The following is a 16,837-nucleotide window of genomic DNA, read 5'->3' on the forward strand; positions in this document are numbered from 1 at the left end:
GCTCATTATCGCATTATGTCAAGCGGTATGTTCATTCTTTGACCCACGTACCGTCATCAAAAGTGATAATTTTACGCAACTTCGCGTGTCATCTGCGACCTTCGGTAAATTCCTCGTTGGCGTTCCGTAATTCTCCGCATACGGGCGCGGTAGCGCTGAGTCATAGGTTGGTGCCTAGGCGTGAGAATATTTCTTTAATAGCTTTTATTTACAAGTTGTAATAACATTTCATCATTTCGTATTGTCGGCACCTCCAGGACACCAAAGGGGCAACGGGAACACCACAGCTAAAACCCGGGCTGGCCCTTGTGTTGGGGTTCGCCAAAGCCTGCGCGTCCTACGTGAGATCTACGCTCCCAATCTATCGTCGCGACGAGAAAAGCACCGCGCGACTTCTGCAACATACCGTACACGTGCGAGGAGAATTATGGAGCGCCAACGAGGAATCTGCCTAACTATTGTCTGCCGTGGAAGTGGAAGAAGAAATGGCTTTTATACTTCTACCTACTTGTTTTCTAGAAATGGACAATGAATAAACAGAAGACGCGGACACCTCGGAAACGGCGGTGGTGGGTTCGCCTGGCTTTGCAAAAGCGCGAGAAGTTGGGTCACGCCAAGGCTTCGTTGCCGCACCTCCGGTCGCGCGACGTTAATACTATCGCGAGTATTGCTGACAGTACGTTTTAGTGCCACTCTTGTCGTAGAGCAAGGGCTGGTTCTTGATCGCATCGATCAGCATTACAGCCTACACTTCTGGTGCCATGTTCAATTTTACGACCGGTTGTTTACATGCTAGTGTAGCTTGCAGTGAAGCAGATCTAACGACTTTCCGCCGCGTTTCCGCTTCGCCATGGCGAAAAAATCGGCCCGAGACTGATTTGGCTCACAGCCTGTTTTTCTGCCTGTTTTGCCGCCTAGGCGGGCGGATTTTTGCAAGATTTTGCCGCTTCCTACAGTTTCGAGACCAAGTGTGAACGTAGCTTAAGATCCTGCGCGAGCGCGGTCTAACCTGCACCTGAAGGGAAGCGGCGGAAATTGATACCGGACATTTCGACCACCTGGGGTCTTTAACGTGCACCTAAATCTAAGTAAACGGGCCTCGAGCGTTTTCGCCATCATCTAAAATGCGGCTGCCGCATTTGTTGCTTCATTTGTTGCACATTTGTTGCTTCAGAATGCGGCCGTCACATTCTCGCCCAAAACTTCACAGAGTGTCAAAGCCTTGACAAACACCGTGACAGTTTTTTTCCATATGCAGACATGATTCGCTGTAAATTACCAACCAAACGGAAACGCCCAGGAATGAAATTGTGATAGTAGCACCGGTTTCATGAATTATGTCAGCGCGAAGCGACGAAAACAAAGGGCGGGTAAGGGGGGGAGGGGCGGAAAAAATTTCGGGGGGGGGGGGGGGTTTGAACCCCCCCAACCCCCCCCCCCCCCCCCCTGGCTACGCCACTGGTTGATGTGACCCGGAGTGAAGGCTGGTCCCCGGCGGAAACGTCACTAAAATCGTATTTTTGCTGCGTGCTTCTGTTCTTTGACCTGTTCTTTGACTGCCGGACCCTGTAATCGAACGCTTCACTGATGTATATATATATATATATATATATATATATATATATATATATATATATATGAGTGTGTTTGCTATGAGTGTGTCCTCCACCCCGAAGTCGCAAGAACACGCACACCTATAGGTATACATATAGTGTCGGTTCTGTCTGTTGTCATCCATGGAGTTATTTATCACACCCTTACACCCTTTTTGTGAATTATACCAAATTTCACAAATTTTTGTGTAGGTGTGAATCATAGAGTTATTTACACTCATATGCACTTTTAAGGGCGTCAATTACTTAAAGTTCAGGGGGAAAGAGACGCCGGGAACAATCGAAAACACTTGATGGTGCTAAAGATTAGGACGAAACACGTAACAACACGTGCACCAACTTCCAAGTTTTCTTTAAACGAAGGTAAACGCGTTAAAAATTCACACTGAGCGAGTCATCTGAAAACACAAAATTCTTTATCTTTAAGAGACAAGGAAGCTATGTTGATGCGCTTTTCACATTTAAGTTTGATGTGACGGGCTTCTATAACTTCTCTCTCCGTTTTGTACAGCCCTCTCCCGACGAACTCAGTCTTGCAAAAAAATAATAATAAAAAGCCAAAAACAGTTACATTCATTGCAGTGAGTTGCCCATAAACTGCCGCATGCATTCTTAACGTGTAATCTGTGCTGGCACGCCCTATCGTTAAAACATTGTCCGGTCTGTCCGACGTACTCTCTGCAACAGCTGAGCGGAATAGAATAAATCAACCCCGCAGCGCCCTCGGTGTACTCGATGGCCTGTTTCGTGACGCATGTTTGCTTTTGATTGTGGTGCATCTTGGCACAGACCTGGGAAACCTTGCAGGGAGCTGACGTGTTGATGCGGCTGGCTATTTTATTGACATTGTCAGATAGTGCGTACAGGTATAGGATGACCTGCAAAGTTCGTTTTATTGCGATATATGGACACTCCAGGCGCATTTATGCCGCGGTCATCGCCGTCGCTGTGAGGTTCCGTATAAAGTTCAAGGGCGTCTTCTACTCCGGGCTGCCCGGGTGGCCGCGCGCACCTGCTCGGGCCGTTAGCTGTATCTTGCAAGCTATCTGCGGCGGGGACAGAGTCCGGCCTGCGCTGTGTTTTCGCGGCTCAGTTCGCGTTGATGCGAGCGGCAGCACGAAGGTCAATTCAATCGCTGCTGCAGCCGCGCTTGCTCACTGCAGTGTTTTGACAGCGAGTTCTCGGGGTCATCGAGTGAGATGTCTTCACGTTTGCTTGTGCTCGCGTAACAATGTGCTTGTGAATTTAGTTAGTATGCGTATGTTTATAAGTTAGAACAGCCGATAAAACTACTATCCTTACTTCCTATAGTTGTCCACTAACTTGCTATCGGAATCGATGCTTCGCCCTTCGGGTGAAACTGCTACTTCTTTCGTTGCGTGTCGCATTTCTGGACGGCTTCTGATCACGTTTCCCTTTCAGTAGGAGGTTCCGACACACGTTAGAAATTAAGGATGGCGGGTAGCTTGCTGTTTCGATGCGTTAAAATTGTGCGCTGAAACTGGCGTTAACTAAATGAATGCAGGATTTCTCTCGAGGTGCGTTGAGGCACATGGAAAGAAAGGCTCTTTTCGTTGTTTTATAGGGCGCACTTTCATAAGGAAGCAAGCTCTTCTTATACACGTATTGTTCCACCAGCAAACGTGATATTCATTGCAGAATTGAAACTTGATATCCAAAAATTGTATGCTGCCTTCAGTCGGAAGTTCAAACGTGAAGTTTAGTTCCTCAGCTGGCTGTGTGAAAGTTGTGACTATGCCACCAGCAATGTGTTCTATATCTACATAGGGCGGGCTATCGAATAAAATGATAACAGCGTCAACATAAGTAGGACCCTAACGACGGGAAGGTAAGTGAGAGGACTTAAATGATGCTCATGAAAAAGTCATAGCTTAACACATCTAGGCGAGGGATTAAACTCCGCGTTTAAACTTCCGGCTGAAGGCGGCATACAATTTTTTGGATATCAAGGTTCCTTTCCGTAACGAAGGTCACGTTAAATTTGCTGGTTGTACAATCCGCATTCAAGAAAAGGCGTGCTTCGTCATGAAAGTGCGCACTCTAAACAGTGAGAGGAACTTTTCTTTCCGTGTGCCTTAACGCACCTGTAGAAAAAAAATCTGCATTAATTTATTTAACCTCAGTTTAAGCGCACAAGTCGAACGCATCGAAACATCACCCTGTCTGCCTTCCTTATTTTTGAACACATGTGGGAACCTCTTACAGAAGGTGCAATGCGCTGAAAAGTTGTCCAGAAATCAAATTCTGAAAGAAACATGCGCTATGCGGGTCATCCCATGCGTGAACGCACTATATCACAAAATACAGAAAATAGCCAGCCAACATACCGCGAACGTCGTCGTGTCAGATCCCTGCAAGCTTTCTAAGATCTGTGCCGAAAATCACCATGATCACAAATAAACATGCGTCACGAAACACGTCATCGGGTTAAATGCGATCGCTTCGGAAGTTAGGTCTATTCAATTCCAATCAGCTGTTGCAAAGAGTACATCGGACAAAGCGGATAATGTTTTAAGGATGGGGCGGGTCAGCACAGATTAAACGCTAGGAATGGACACGGCAGTTTATTGGCCCTCATTGCAATATATGCGGCTCTTTTCCACTTATTATTAAGAATGAGTTCATCCGGAGAGGACTAGAAAAATAGGAGGGGAAAGTTATAGACGCCTATCACATCGAACTTAAAGGTGAAAGATGCGTCAGCTTGGCATTCTTGTCTCTCCAAGATAAAGAATTCGTGTTGTTAAACGACTCTCCCCTTTCGTGCTGATAACATGGGCCAGTCCTCAATTTCGTGGGCTCCTAAATGTCATGGCGATTACGCTCAACAGGCGCGCAGGATGCGAATATAGATGCACCTTCAAATCAAGATCAGTTATTAGTTGTTGCATGCGTACGTGTTTATTCACGTCTCTAGCACCGTAAAGCGTTTTCGATTTGTGTGACCAACTAGTTCAATCCAATAGACTGCGCGAAGAATGTTCTACAATATTATTTTTTTTTTGCAGAAAGAAATAATACAGTAAGGAGGGCGTTGTTGCGTTTGGTTTTCGAGATATAGCCCCATATTCAGAGATGCACCTCAATTTGACGGCCGTGCTTGACTTGGCCAAAATAACGCTTCACGGGAACACTTCGAAGCAAACCCGATTTGCGTCATGGGCACGTTCACGCCAGGAGTCATCTAGAAGAATTGAAGCAAGGGCTTCAAGTTAACGCGCATTTCCGAATACAGCGGTTAACCTTGGCAGGTAGTTAACATCACGACTGAAGTAATCGTAGCAAAGCTGTGGGGCTGGTAGTTATATAAATTTTTGATTAGCAGCCATCTGGTATTTAACGGCTATGGAGTGAGGCCATGTACGTCGCTCAGAAACTTCGCTGTGCGCCCCCCAACTCTCGGAGCGAAGGCCGAGGATCCACGCGTTTTCGGTCATGCGTCGCTTCCTGCGCTCGGAATGGCGGCGTTTGGTTCAGTATCAGTATCAAAAACACTCATCTTTCCGATGCTTTCGTGGTGCATCCCCTCGTATTTGAGAATTAAATTTTCGCAGGAAGCCTGCTGTATATAGGCACTACTGGAATCTAAGTCTGTTACGTGGTGCCCAACACTATCTTGTTTTTTGATGCGAAAGCATCAAGTGGCCCATTGAGCCACGTCACGAGTATTCCTCGCGAGGCCGGCTTGCGCTTGCTTGCTGGCTCGGAGCTCGATGGCGCAGATCGTGCGAAAGGAAACACCTGCTGCTATTGCGTGAGGGAGAGGGCATCAAGCTACAACACATCACCCTCGCCCTCACTCTAGGAAGCCTCTGTTATCCTCGCAGGCTATCGCCTGCGTTCTCACTACGCCTCGGTAAGGCCAAATGAAAACACGCCAAGCGTTTCAACGCGCTCGCTAGCCCGCGATTTCATAACTCGACGAATAGCTTAGCGGCGTTCAATTGGACATGTAATGCTTTCGCAGCTGACAAAAAGTGCTTAGCAGTCCTCTGATTTTTTTTGCAATTTGGTTTTAAACAAAAATATTAAGTGCATGTTTGCTAAGGAAGCGCTGATATCATAAGTGACGTAATGTCCCTAATGCGCAATGTTAGTTGTAAATGACATTTGCAAGACCTGTCTCATTTATTTTTCTTTGCTTGTGTGTTTATTTCTTCTGACGAAGTAATCAACAGTTGTGCTAGCTTGTTTTCACGTGGTTGATGGGCGAGCACAACAAACTTTTTTTTTTCTGAGTCAGGCTGAAGGTTGGTGTATTAGTAGCCACGTATTTGCGCAGAATGGGAAAGGTGAGAAATACTTGCCCTTTCCATTTATTTGCACCTCGTCGGCGCGTACCTGGAAAAGATCAAGAAAAACCACAATAACAACTGCAACAAAGAATGACCTCATTTGAGACAACGCTTAGAAATTGGATCCGCATGGATTGTTGGTAGTATAATACGTGCCTAGTGGTCTGGTACGTATTCATCAGCACACGTGATAACTATGACAAGGCTAGTGGTGTATCCGATGCCCCAAGATATAGAGTGCATGTTGCGTCGATCAGCCCATGAAAACAGATTACTTTCATTGATTTTCTGCTTTTTACTGATTTGATAATGCTGCTAGCTACCATGTGACAGCCAAATCAGGGAAGCTTACAGAAATCCAAATGAAGTTATTCAATTGCGTCGCTGAAGAAAAAAAAAAAAGCTAATCACGACTTTGCAGAAAGTAAAAACGAGCCAATCTAGAGCAATGAAAGTGCTTTGAGGGTATTGGTCAGTGCCACGGTGGCATACCTTGTGTGAAAAACAATGAGAAAGCAAATACAAACTTACCGGAACAAGAAATTCTAGGAGCAAAGTCGCCAGAACGACGAAATAATTCATAGCGCACCGGAACATGCGAGCTTCGTTATCTGCGCAAAAGATAGTGGGTATGTAGCAAAACATTCCTCTACGCCTTATTTGCATGCCCTTTTATATTCTGCTTACAAGGATGTTACTGAGGCCAGGCGAGAAAATCACTTTCTGTGGAGAGGTGGAACCAAATATAATTCGGCCACAACATTTCTCCCTCTTCCGCAACAACTATAATCAATGAATGCTTTATTATGGCGCCAAAAAACAACCTCTCGGCCTCGGTATTTGCACTTATCAGAATAGGGGATAATGCATTAAATGTTTACGTTAAATATATACAGGTTATGGAAAAGTAAAACGAAAACGATACGATCTCATAACGTACAAGAGCTACGACAAGTACGAGAAATAATTACAAAGATGATAGAAATGAATGAATAAGGATGATAGTGAAGATAATCAAATAGCATAAGGAGGCTGCGACAGAGAAGTCAGTTAACTTGCGAGTTTTGCTTACACCATTACGCGAATACGGGATATGTTTTGCAGTCTTCAATCGTTAGAGCTAAAATCTGCTATCTACTGAGATGGATATCAGGCCTCAACTTAAAGCCAAGTTCATCTTCAGTCCGCAGTAATAAACAAACTTCCATCACCTCATAATTACCTATAGCTGCACACTGACCTAACCTAAAATCCACTAATCGTAAAGAAAATCAAGCACTTACGGTGATTCGAATATAAAATTTCCTAGTACATGTCGAATACCTCTGCTCAAAATGACAGCATTCGATTCGAGACTTTGATAAACGACTTAATCCCACATTCGACTATAGTCTGAATACGCGGGGCTCTTTACGTATACCATTGCGTTTGTGTTATTAAACAGCTGTTTTCCTAGTCATTTGGTGCCATGAGGCGCCGTTTTGAGGGATTTCTGAAAATAGAGGACTTGTAGCAACTTATGGGGAATGAAGGCCGCACTAAGGGGTGGCCCGTTGCAGCAAACGTCTACCGCGTACACATAGTCTAATAAGCCAACCAAAGTGCGGACCTGATAAAGGCAGCCGTATGCTGAGGTGGGCCAGTGTAGTCCAGTTTGACTAAATATAAAGTCCGCGGCTATAAAGGAAGCGATAACATTACCACTCAATCGTGCTATTTGGTTTGTTAGATTATAATTTGAAAGAACCGAGAGACAAGTGAATAAACAATGCCGACTGTCTATTACATGGACGTTGATTGTGCGACATAATTTGTATCTGCCGAAATAGAAAGAAAAACGTCGTGAAAGCTTTTTTTCTTTTATGTGTGCAACCGTTCCTTTTTACTACTCGCACAGTCATTGTGAGTGTGTGGCTAAAATCAGGTTGGCGTTTGACCCAAGCGTTTCCCTAAACTTATGGCAGAGCATCGCGTAGAACGTATAGTTAGACCGGAAAAATACAAAAGGCATTGTCACGCATCTATAATATTGACTTACGGGGCAGCTGACCAGAACACGAAAAGTCTATATGCCTGAAATGGTATCAAGAACAGGTGCGTGAAAACTGTTATGTTAAACATACTATATTAGAAAAGGCAGTGGGCCAATGAGCTCTAATTCTTTAGAAGTTTTAGAAATGGCCGGTGGCCGCACAATTCTAACCATTTATCTAAGTTACTCGATGAGGTGGCCCTTACGTCTACGATAGATCAAAAATGTTTAATTGAATTATTACATAAATACCATAATTACGCTAATTAACTATTTAAATAATTACTTTGCGGCACATATTTCTCTCTGCAAATTATAGCCGGTGAGTTACCAAGGCTTGCAACGAATTCTCAGTACGGCGCAAATTTGGAGATAATAATTTTCAGTGTCCGACGCAATGCATTGGCGTTCCAGTTACTTTTTTAAGAAAGCACTGTTTTATACATTGAAGCACAAAAGTAACTGGAACACCACTGCATTTCGTTAGACACTTTGAAAACGAAAATCCCCAATGTGGTGCAGTCCAGAGAATTCGTTCCAAGGGGATACGCTTTGCGAACTTGGTACCTGCAATTGGTAGATTGCAGGTACCGTATTATTTAATATTTGCCGTAAAATAATTTAATAATGCCAAATAGGATATTTATGGGAATTAATCAATTAGGCATTTTGATATGTTGTAGAATTAATGGCAGCCTGATCGAGTGATTTAGGGCAAGTTATAGAATTGTGCTATCTTTCACGGGCACTTTTTAAATAGTGATTGCTGCTAAAAAACACCCTATATATACATAAGTAAACAGACATTCTTCAGGGTACCTTTCAGACGTAAAGAACTTGAGCGATGCCACAAGGTAAATGGAACAAGTGTTCAATTTCAACAGTTTCGACCGGATGGACCGGTCTTAATTGGTGCTTACAAAAAAAAAAAGCCGCAGTTTCGCCCGAAAGGCGAAGCATCGATTGCGATAGCAAATTAGTAGACAGCTATACGAAGTAGGGCTAGTAGTTCTATCGGCCGTATAATGTTGTAAATATTCGCTTACTAAATAAATAAACAAGCACGGTGTCCCGCGCGCCAAGGTAAACATGAACACATCTCGCTCGATGGCCGCGGAAACTCGTGAAAACGCTGGAGTGATAAAGCGCACCGGCAGCAGCGAGCAAACTGACCTTCGCACTGACTCTCGCTTCACCGCGAACTAAACGTCGAAAGCGCAGCGCGTACGAAACTGCCGGCACTCGGAGAATGTATTTTGTCCCATCACAGATCGCTTTGAAGATGAGGCCCCCGCGGGCGCACACTTCATCCACATCGCAGATGGCTTTCAAGATAGGCGCCATCGCGGCAGCTACCTGCGACGCAGCTGCAAAAGCAGAACGACCCCCCCCCCCCCCCCCTCCGCCGTCTCCATCGCCTCCTCCTCGTGCCTCGCGTTCGAACGAAGACAGCGCGTGCTTCCGGCTGCCTTCCTCTCTCGCGTGCGCGAGATAAGGCTGCGGTTGCCGGCTCACCTTCGTACGCTGGGACTCGCACACACGGCGCGCGGCGACAATTTTATCGCCGTTGGACTTTATACTGAACCTCACGGCGACGACGACGGCGATGGCGACGGCAAAAATGCGCTTGGAGTGTCCATATAATTGCTATCGCAATAAAAATGCCACTTCGGCACTCATAGTGAAGACAGCAGACAGCGTGCCTGGTCGTTCTCACATACATCAAACAGAAAGGGACAGTGGTGACAGTGATTAACTCTTTCTAGGCGCTTTGACAGATTTACAGAAGCCTTACTGGCAACGATGCAGGGCAATATGAAGGCGGAGTCCCATATATGCAGTGCAAATAGACCAGTAAAAAAAGGGGGAAGAACAAGAAAGAAGAAAAAGAAAGAAAGAAAGAAAGAAGTCATAAAGCGGAGAGGGGCAGAGGGGCTGAGAGTAGCGGTAGCTAGGTTCCCGTTTACTCCGGACAGGGAAGGAGAAAACGGTCGCTGCGCAGTACAAGAGCTCGTGCGCCGCTGTGGAAGGAGAGAGGGCAAGTTGAATGGGGCGATGGGGGGCACAATAGGGAAGGAGCCCGGAAGGGAGACAAAAAGGCGCCAACTTGTGGAAAGTAGCACAGTGTGACAATACACACATATATAAGGCACGGCCCGTTCCTGCGATCCCTGTGGTGCAACTTAGGTGCGGGGTTGCCGGAGGGGTTGCGAAGCGAGTGCAACCTTGCGCTTACAGTTTTAGGGGGTTCCCGTGTGTGTGCAGTTTTCCAACGTTAACCCGACAACCGACAACACGTCAGCTCGTGCGGATTCCTAGAAGGGGCAGTAAGTCACAGAGAATGACTGCTTGAGTGGCAGGGCCGAGAAAACTGGATTTATTACTTTTCCGCTCGCCCCCTGAGGCGCACGCGGAGGAAACAGCAAGTGGCGGGCAGCGTCTCAATTTTCGGATAGAGAGAATCTATCCGTGCTATCCTCTCTCACTGCATATTCCGGAGGCACGTCAGCCGCCCCGGGATCTCATTAATTCCTTTAGTGTATGTTGCAAATTTATGGATGAAAAAAAGATTCTCTCTGCTAGCGTGCACGGATGTGTTGGAAACCAGACTGCAGTAGCACGACGCTCATGCGTCCAAAGGAGTGATCTGCAGTCGAACTTGCCTAGACAAGGGTAGATTGGGGAGACTATTCACATGCGCGCGGTGGTTGTTGAACCGCAGGCGAAAAGGGGTCTCTGTTTGTCCGAGATATTCCTGCTTACACACCTCACATCGAATTTTGTACACGAGATTACTGGAAGCGCAGTCAAGATGTTCGTTAATTTTATATACAAAAATGCCGCAGTTTCATCCGAAAGGCGAAGCGTAAATTCCGATAGCAAATTAGTAGAGAGCTATACGGAGTAAGTTAATACAGCTAATAGTTTTATTAGCTGTATAAACTTGGGCATGTAGCAGAACCAGCAACGCGCTGAACTGTTGTCGACGCCATCGGCGTTTTTCCCGCGTTCACACCGAACGCGAGGGGCGTTGGTGACTGTTGCCGGTGCCTCTGACGGTGGCTCGGGGGTTTTCGACGAGATCAGAACGGGACACTCGTCGAGCAGCGTCAGAAGGCTTTACCACCATCTCGCCTCGCATCGTTTTTATTTAAATACGCATTTGGCACCGCAACTAAATGTCGCCTCCCCTGCCTCCCTTCCATCCCTCCACGGCCTTTCGCGCGACGCAAGAGGTCGTGTTTGCTCTCCGCTGTGCGTTAGCTCTCCGTGAAAGCGCGCGTCCCTCGTGCGCTTTCACTCGCACATACAGCACACGGCGCATGGCGACGATTTAATCGCCGTTGGACTTCATACGGAACCTCACGGCGACGACGACGACGACGCCGACGGCAGAAATCCGCTTGGAGTGTCCATATAATTGCTATCGCAATAAAACTGAGTTCGATGCCTCAGCTGTGTCTGTTGTTGTCATGTGACGACAAACGTTGCTGCGTGGTTTTCCACAAGGTCGACAACCCTTGGGCGGGATGGACGAAGAGCTGCTGCCTACGCCATCCGCGTTTCCCCGTTTCCCCGCGTTCGCGCTGAACCCGCGCGGTGTCCGTGACTGCAGCAGGCGCCTCTGGCGGTGGCTCGGCAGGTTTCGACCAGCACGCCCCTGCAAGCATGGAGACGCAGCTTGCTCTTGACGTCACCGGGGAGATAAAGCTCGGAGCCGCCGCGACGGCGGCAGAACTCTCGTTAACATCGATCTGTGGCGAGTACATGTACCCTTGACATCGGACGACCAAAGAAGATCCGGAAACCCGAAAAAAATCCCTGCATATCCACGACTTGAATGATGATGAGTGGGCGAAGCACCGGGGGATCATTCGGGTAAACCAGTGCTACGGACGAGAGAGAAAGAGAGCGCGTGTCGGGAACGAACGCTCTTGTGCACCTCAGCGCCCCTAGCTACGGATGAGAGAGAAGAGCGTGCGTCGGGAACGAGAGAGAAAGAGAGCGCGCGTCGGGAACGAGAGAGAAAAAAAAATCCCTGCATATCCCCGGGGTGAATGATGATGAGTGGGCGAAGCACCGGGGGATCATTCGGGTAAACCAGTGCTACGGACGAGAGAGAAAGAGAGCGCGTGTCGGGAACGAACGCTCTTGTGCACCTCAGCGCCCCTAGCTACGGATGAGAGAGAAGAGCGTGCGTCGGGAACGAGAGAGAAAGAGAGCGCGCGTCGGGAACGAGAGAGAAAAAAAAATCACAGCATATCCCCGGGGTGAATGATGATGAGTGGGCGAAGCTCCGGAGGGAATCATCGGATCTCCCGCTTAAGGGGACGCTAGCACAAACGCGTTAGAAACGTGCAGTACTCTCTAGTAAGGGGGAGCGGCCACAGCGTCTTACATGCCGGAACGTGCACCGCGTTTGACAACGCCATCACATGACTGCCGAGAGAGTATACCCCCCGCATTCATAAATGCTCCTCGACTTGAACTTGACTTGCCACCGCTTTGGGCAGCGCGTTCGAAACGCGTTGAAGGTAAGGCGGAGAGGCCACAGCGTCTTACATCAGCTTCTTACACGGGCCGTAACGCGCTAGCACAAACACGTTAGAAACGCGCTAGAAACGCGGCCTTTCGTTAATGTTGGGTATTTATTGTCATCGTGGTGCGCGTGTCCATGTGCGCTTCGTGGCGTAGTGGGCTAACGCCGCGCGCTCGGAAGCGAGGGGTCCCTGGTTCGATTCCGCGCTACGGACACAACTTCGGAATTTTTTTTCTCATTTTTCTCAGACTGGTTACACACTACTACTACTACGACGACGACGGGGACGAACGGGTGCCGCTATAAGGAGCTTCGCCCCTAAAAGAGCACAGCTGCGTCTCTAGCGGGAGCGGCGAGTACTAGCGTGGCTACAACTGCGCGACGGCGGCGCGACTGGGGACAAGGCTCGACCCTAAGGAGCTTCGCCCCTAAAAGGAGCCGCTCATCGTGAAGCGCGTCGCTTCAAGATGATTCAACTTGTTTGTTGTCGATAGAGCGTTATTAAGATAAACAGTCTGGTAAAACTGCTCCCAGAAACCAGGCATTTATGAACGTCGGCTATGAATTTTGGAATGTCCAAGGCTCGGCAAATACTTAACACACAGTTAAGCGTACAGAAAATCCTAAACGCGAAGCAATGGGAGGCATAACTCGGACCAGCTCGGACCTGGAGGAGCAGCTGGATCTTCTGGATCAGGTCCAGCGGGCGGCTAAAGCCGGCGGGGCCCTGGACTAGAGGACTCCGACTACTCGCCAAACCCTCTTTCGTTTTGTAGCGAGAGCTACATTGGCCGTAATCTCGCCGTTTCGCTGTGGCGGGTGGCCGCATCGCGCTGACAATCGCAGCTGACAGCGCCGCTCGCCGCGCCATCTGGCATGACGTCCGAGGAGGAGCCGGTGAAACCGCGTTGCAACAACAGAGGAGGAGCCGGCGTTGCACCGTATATATAGAAGGGGCGGCTCGGTGGGATTCGTCGGCAGATATGGAAAGTGAGTCGGAGAGACTGAAAGAAGCCAGGCTTCGTCGTCGGAACGAAACCAAGAGGAGGCAGCGAGCCGAGGAGACGGAGGATGAACGAGCCGCACACCTCGAGAAGCGTCGTAAGTACGAAGCGACCAGGCGAGTGGATTCAGATGAGGATAGCACCCGAAACGTGTTCAAGTCACTGGACGACAACACCTTATCCTCCCGTCTCACCGACCAGTCTTTGTGGCAATTGAGAAACAACAAGATGATGACTTTCAAAATAAATGCGTTACACTTTAAAAATGTCTAGTCTTTATTGTAACCATAACTTAACGAGAGGTAACAACCAAACCTAAAGACTCACACGTACGAAGCTAAACGATGAAGATGTAACCGTAGAGAGACCCAAGCTAAACAATAAGATTAACCGTACCTCTCACTACGCACACCCAGGCATAACTAAGTTAAGTCACAGCCAATGGCAATTTTTTCACCCATAACGTATCTATCTATCTATCTATCTATCTATCTATCTATCTATCTATCTATCTATCTATCTATCTATCTATCTATCTATCTATCTATCTATCTATCTATCTATCTATCTATCTATCTTAGAGCACTGCACGGGCTCGGGCTTACCCGAAAGCCCGGGCCCGGCCCGGCCCGTGGGCCGGGCCGGGCCGGGTAGAGGAGTTTTTTCACGGGCTCGGGCCGGGCTCGTGCACGGCGTGTGCTTTTTGACCCGGGCCCGGGCCGCGCTCGGGTTTTTTGACGCGGGCCCGGGCCGGGCTCGGGCTTTCTGCGAGTTATTCTCGGGCTTCCCAACTCTGAAAAACATGTATTTTTTGGTCTCGGGCCGGGTTCGGGCCGGGTTCGAGTGGGGCTCGGGCAGGGCTCGGGCTTAAGGTAAAGGGGTGGCGGGCCGGGCCGGGCGGGTAACGTAGATTATTTCCGGGCTCGGGCCGGACTCGGGTCTCACCATAAAAGTTTTGATCGGGCTCGGGCGGGCCGCCCAATGTAAGAACGGGCCCGGGCCGGGCCCGGGCCGCAAAAATCGGCCCGTGCAGTGCTCTAATCTATCTATCTATCTATCTATCTATCTATCTATCTATCTATCTATCTATCTATCTATCTATCTATCTATCTATCTATCTATCTATCTATCTATCTATCTATCTATCTATCTATCTATCTATCTAATCTGCAACCGAGGGCCTATTCTGGGCCTGCAGAATCTTCGTATTTTGAGGTAGTCAAACGCTAGACGGCTTGGTTTTGAGATGCTCTATCAGAGTAGCGGTTGGGATTTAGGTCGACAGACCTCGAGCATCCGCGCCGATCACAAGTCTTCGCCGCCTGCAACGCGAAGGGGCCTAGTAGAGGGTTCATTGAGAGAAGAAAACGTGTCAGCATAGAGGCTTTCGGCAACAAAATGTAGGAACTGTAGAAGCTGTAGGAACAGTGAATAAAAGCTGTCTTGCGAGATCCCTTGATCTGTGTGGTGCTGTAAAGAGGGGCACTCCCAGAGCATGTGGTTAAAGTCGCTGTATCCGCCGCAGTCGGGACATGAAGGGGAGACCTCCGCGAAACGACTATAGATCGAGAGGCTGGGATACGAGTGCGTTTGTAATAACCTAAGCGTAACTGACTGAGGCCGTGATAGGTTTCGGTGAGGCAAGGGAAATGCCCTGTGAGCAAGTTGATAATGCTTTGTGACTTCGTTAAAGGTGGAGAGCATGCAGAGTTAAAATTTTTTCAATGAGACCAAATCATCAAGTATCCACTCTGGTGGATCAGAGAGCACACGATACACCTCTCTCAGACACACCGCACTTTCAATGTTCGCGAGCAGGGTGAACAACCGGGTCTACATGCACAAATTCCGTTCTCGTTTTCCACAAAGCGTAGAGGCTCAGGACCACAATTAGATAATATGGTATATCGTCTGAAGTATTTACTGGCAAGAATCGTATGCCATATGGATCTAGGAGTAACTGCTTCTTTAACGTGCGCAGAAGTACATCCCAGTAAAAAGTCGGGTCCCAACAGTCTAGGAATACGTGTTCGATTGTTTCGGGTACGAAGATGCCTTTATCGTTAAGCCCGGTCTTAACGGGAAGTGTGTTGGTGTGAAATTGAATGAAGAAGGGTTTACCTGATGGTGATATGGGCATTTTCTTTACTTTTTTTAGTACATCCTGTCCTGGGCCCCCACGATGTGGTAAATGATACAAAGGCACCGGAAGCATATTTTCAACAAGATCCTTATATAGTTTCTTCTTTCTAACACTCCATAGATACTCTTGTGAAAACCGCAAGTTTAACAACCTGTACGATAGTACTACTTCACGAAGATACTCAGTTACTGCTTCGGACATGTTTTCACATGACGTCACAATGAATCCTGGAAGAAGTCGCCGTAGACCCACTTGTGTAACGGTGCCAAATGCACCGACACGCGGCTTAGAACGCCTTTCTCCATTTTTTCGCGGGCAAGTGAGCGCGTTGAGATGCCTGGTGCGTTTCAACTTCGCTCGCGCGCGCGAAGCAAACATGCAACACTGTCGCCGTCCCGCAAATCTTGAGCCTTTGAGAGTTCATGAAATCTTGAGCCTTGAGAGTTCATGAAGAAAACATGCAACAGCTTCTGTGAAGACACGCTTCACTTTCGTGTTCTACCAATTCCTATGAAAGAGGGATCAACCATAATTTTTCACAAATATATGCTACATTTTCAAAATAATAAAAGTATCCCAAATTTGCAAACTTTGTTCGAGATAATTGGCAGGTATGCGAATCATGCAATGAACAAACGTTGGCTTAGAGAGCCCGCCAGCCTAACCATTTTTTAGAAATTGTTTTACGAGTCCTTATACTGCTATTCGCATTCTTTGCCTACTTTAGCCGTTTTGAGCCTGCCTATCTATCTATCTATCTATCTATCTATCTGTCTGTCTGTCTGTCTGTCTGTCTGTCTGTCTGTCTGTCTGTCTGTCTGTCTGTCTGTCTGTCTGTCTGTCTGTCTGTCTGTCTGTCTGTCTGTCTGTCTGTCTGTCTGTCTGTCTGTCTGTCTGTCTGTCTGTCTGTCTGTCTGTCTGTCTGTCTGTCTGTCTGTCTGTCTGTCTGTCTGTCTGTCTGTCTGTCTGTCTGTCTGTCTGTCTGTCTGTCTGTCTGTCTGTCTGTCTGTCTGTCTGTCTGTCTGTCTGTCTGTCTGTCTGTCTGTCTGTCTGTCTGTCTGTCTGTCTGTCTGTCTGTCTGTCTGTCTGTCTGTCTGTCTGTCTGTCTGTCTGTCTGTCTGTCTGTCTGTCTGTCTGTCTGTCTGTCTGTCTGTCTGTCTGTCTGTCTGTCTGTCTGTCTGTCTGTCTG

The sequence above is a fragment of the Dermacentor silvarum genome, chromosome 9 (assembly GCF_013339745.2).
Source record: "Dermacentor silvarum isolate Dsil-2018 chromosome 9, BIME_Dsil_1.4, whole genome shotgun sequence".
Lineage (NCBI taxonomy): Eukaryota > Metazoa > Arthropoda > Arachnida > Ixodida > Ixodidae > Dermacentor > Dermacentor silvarum.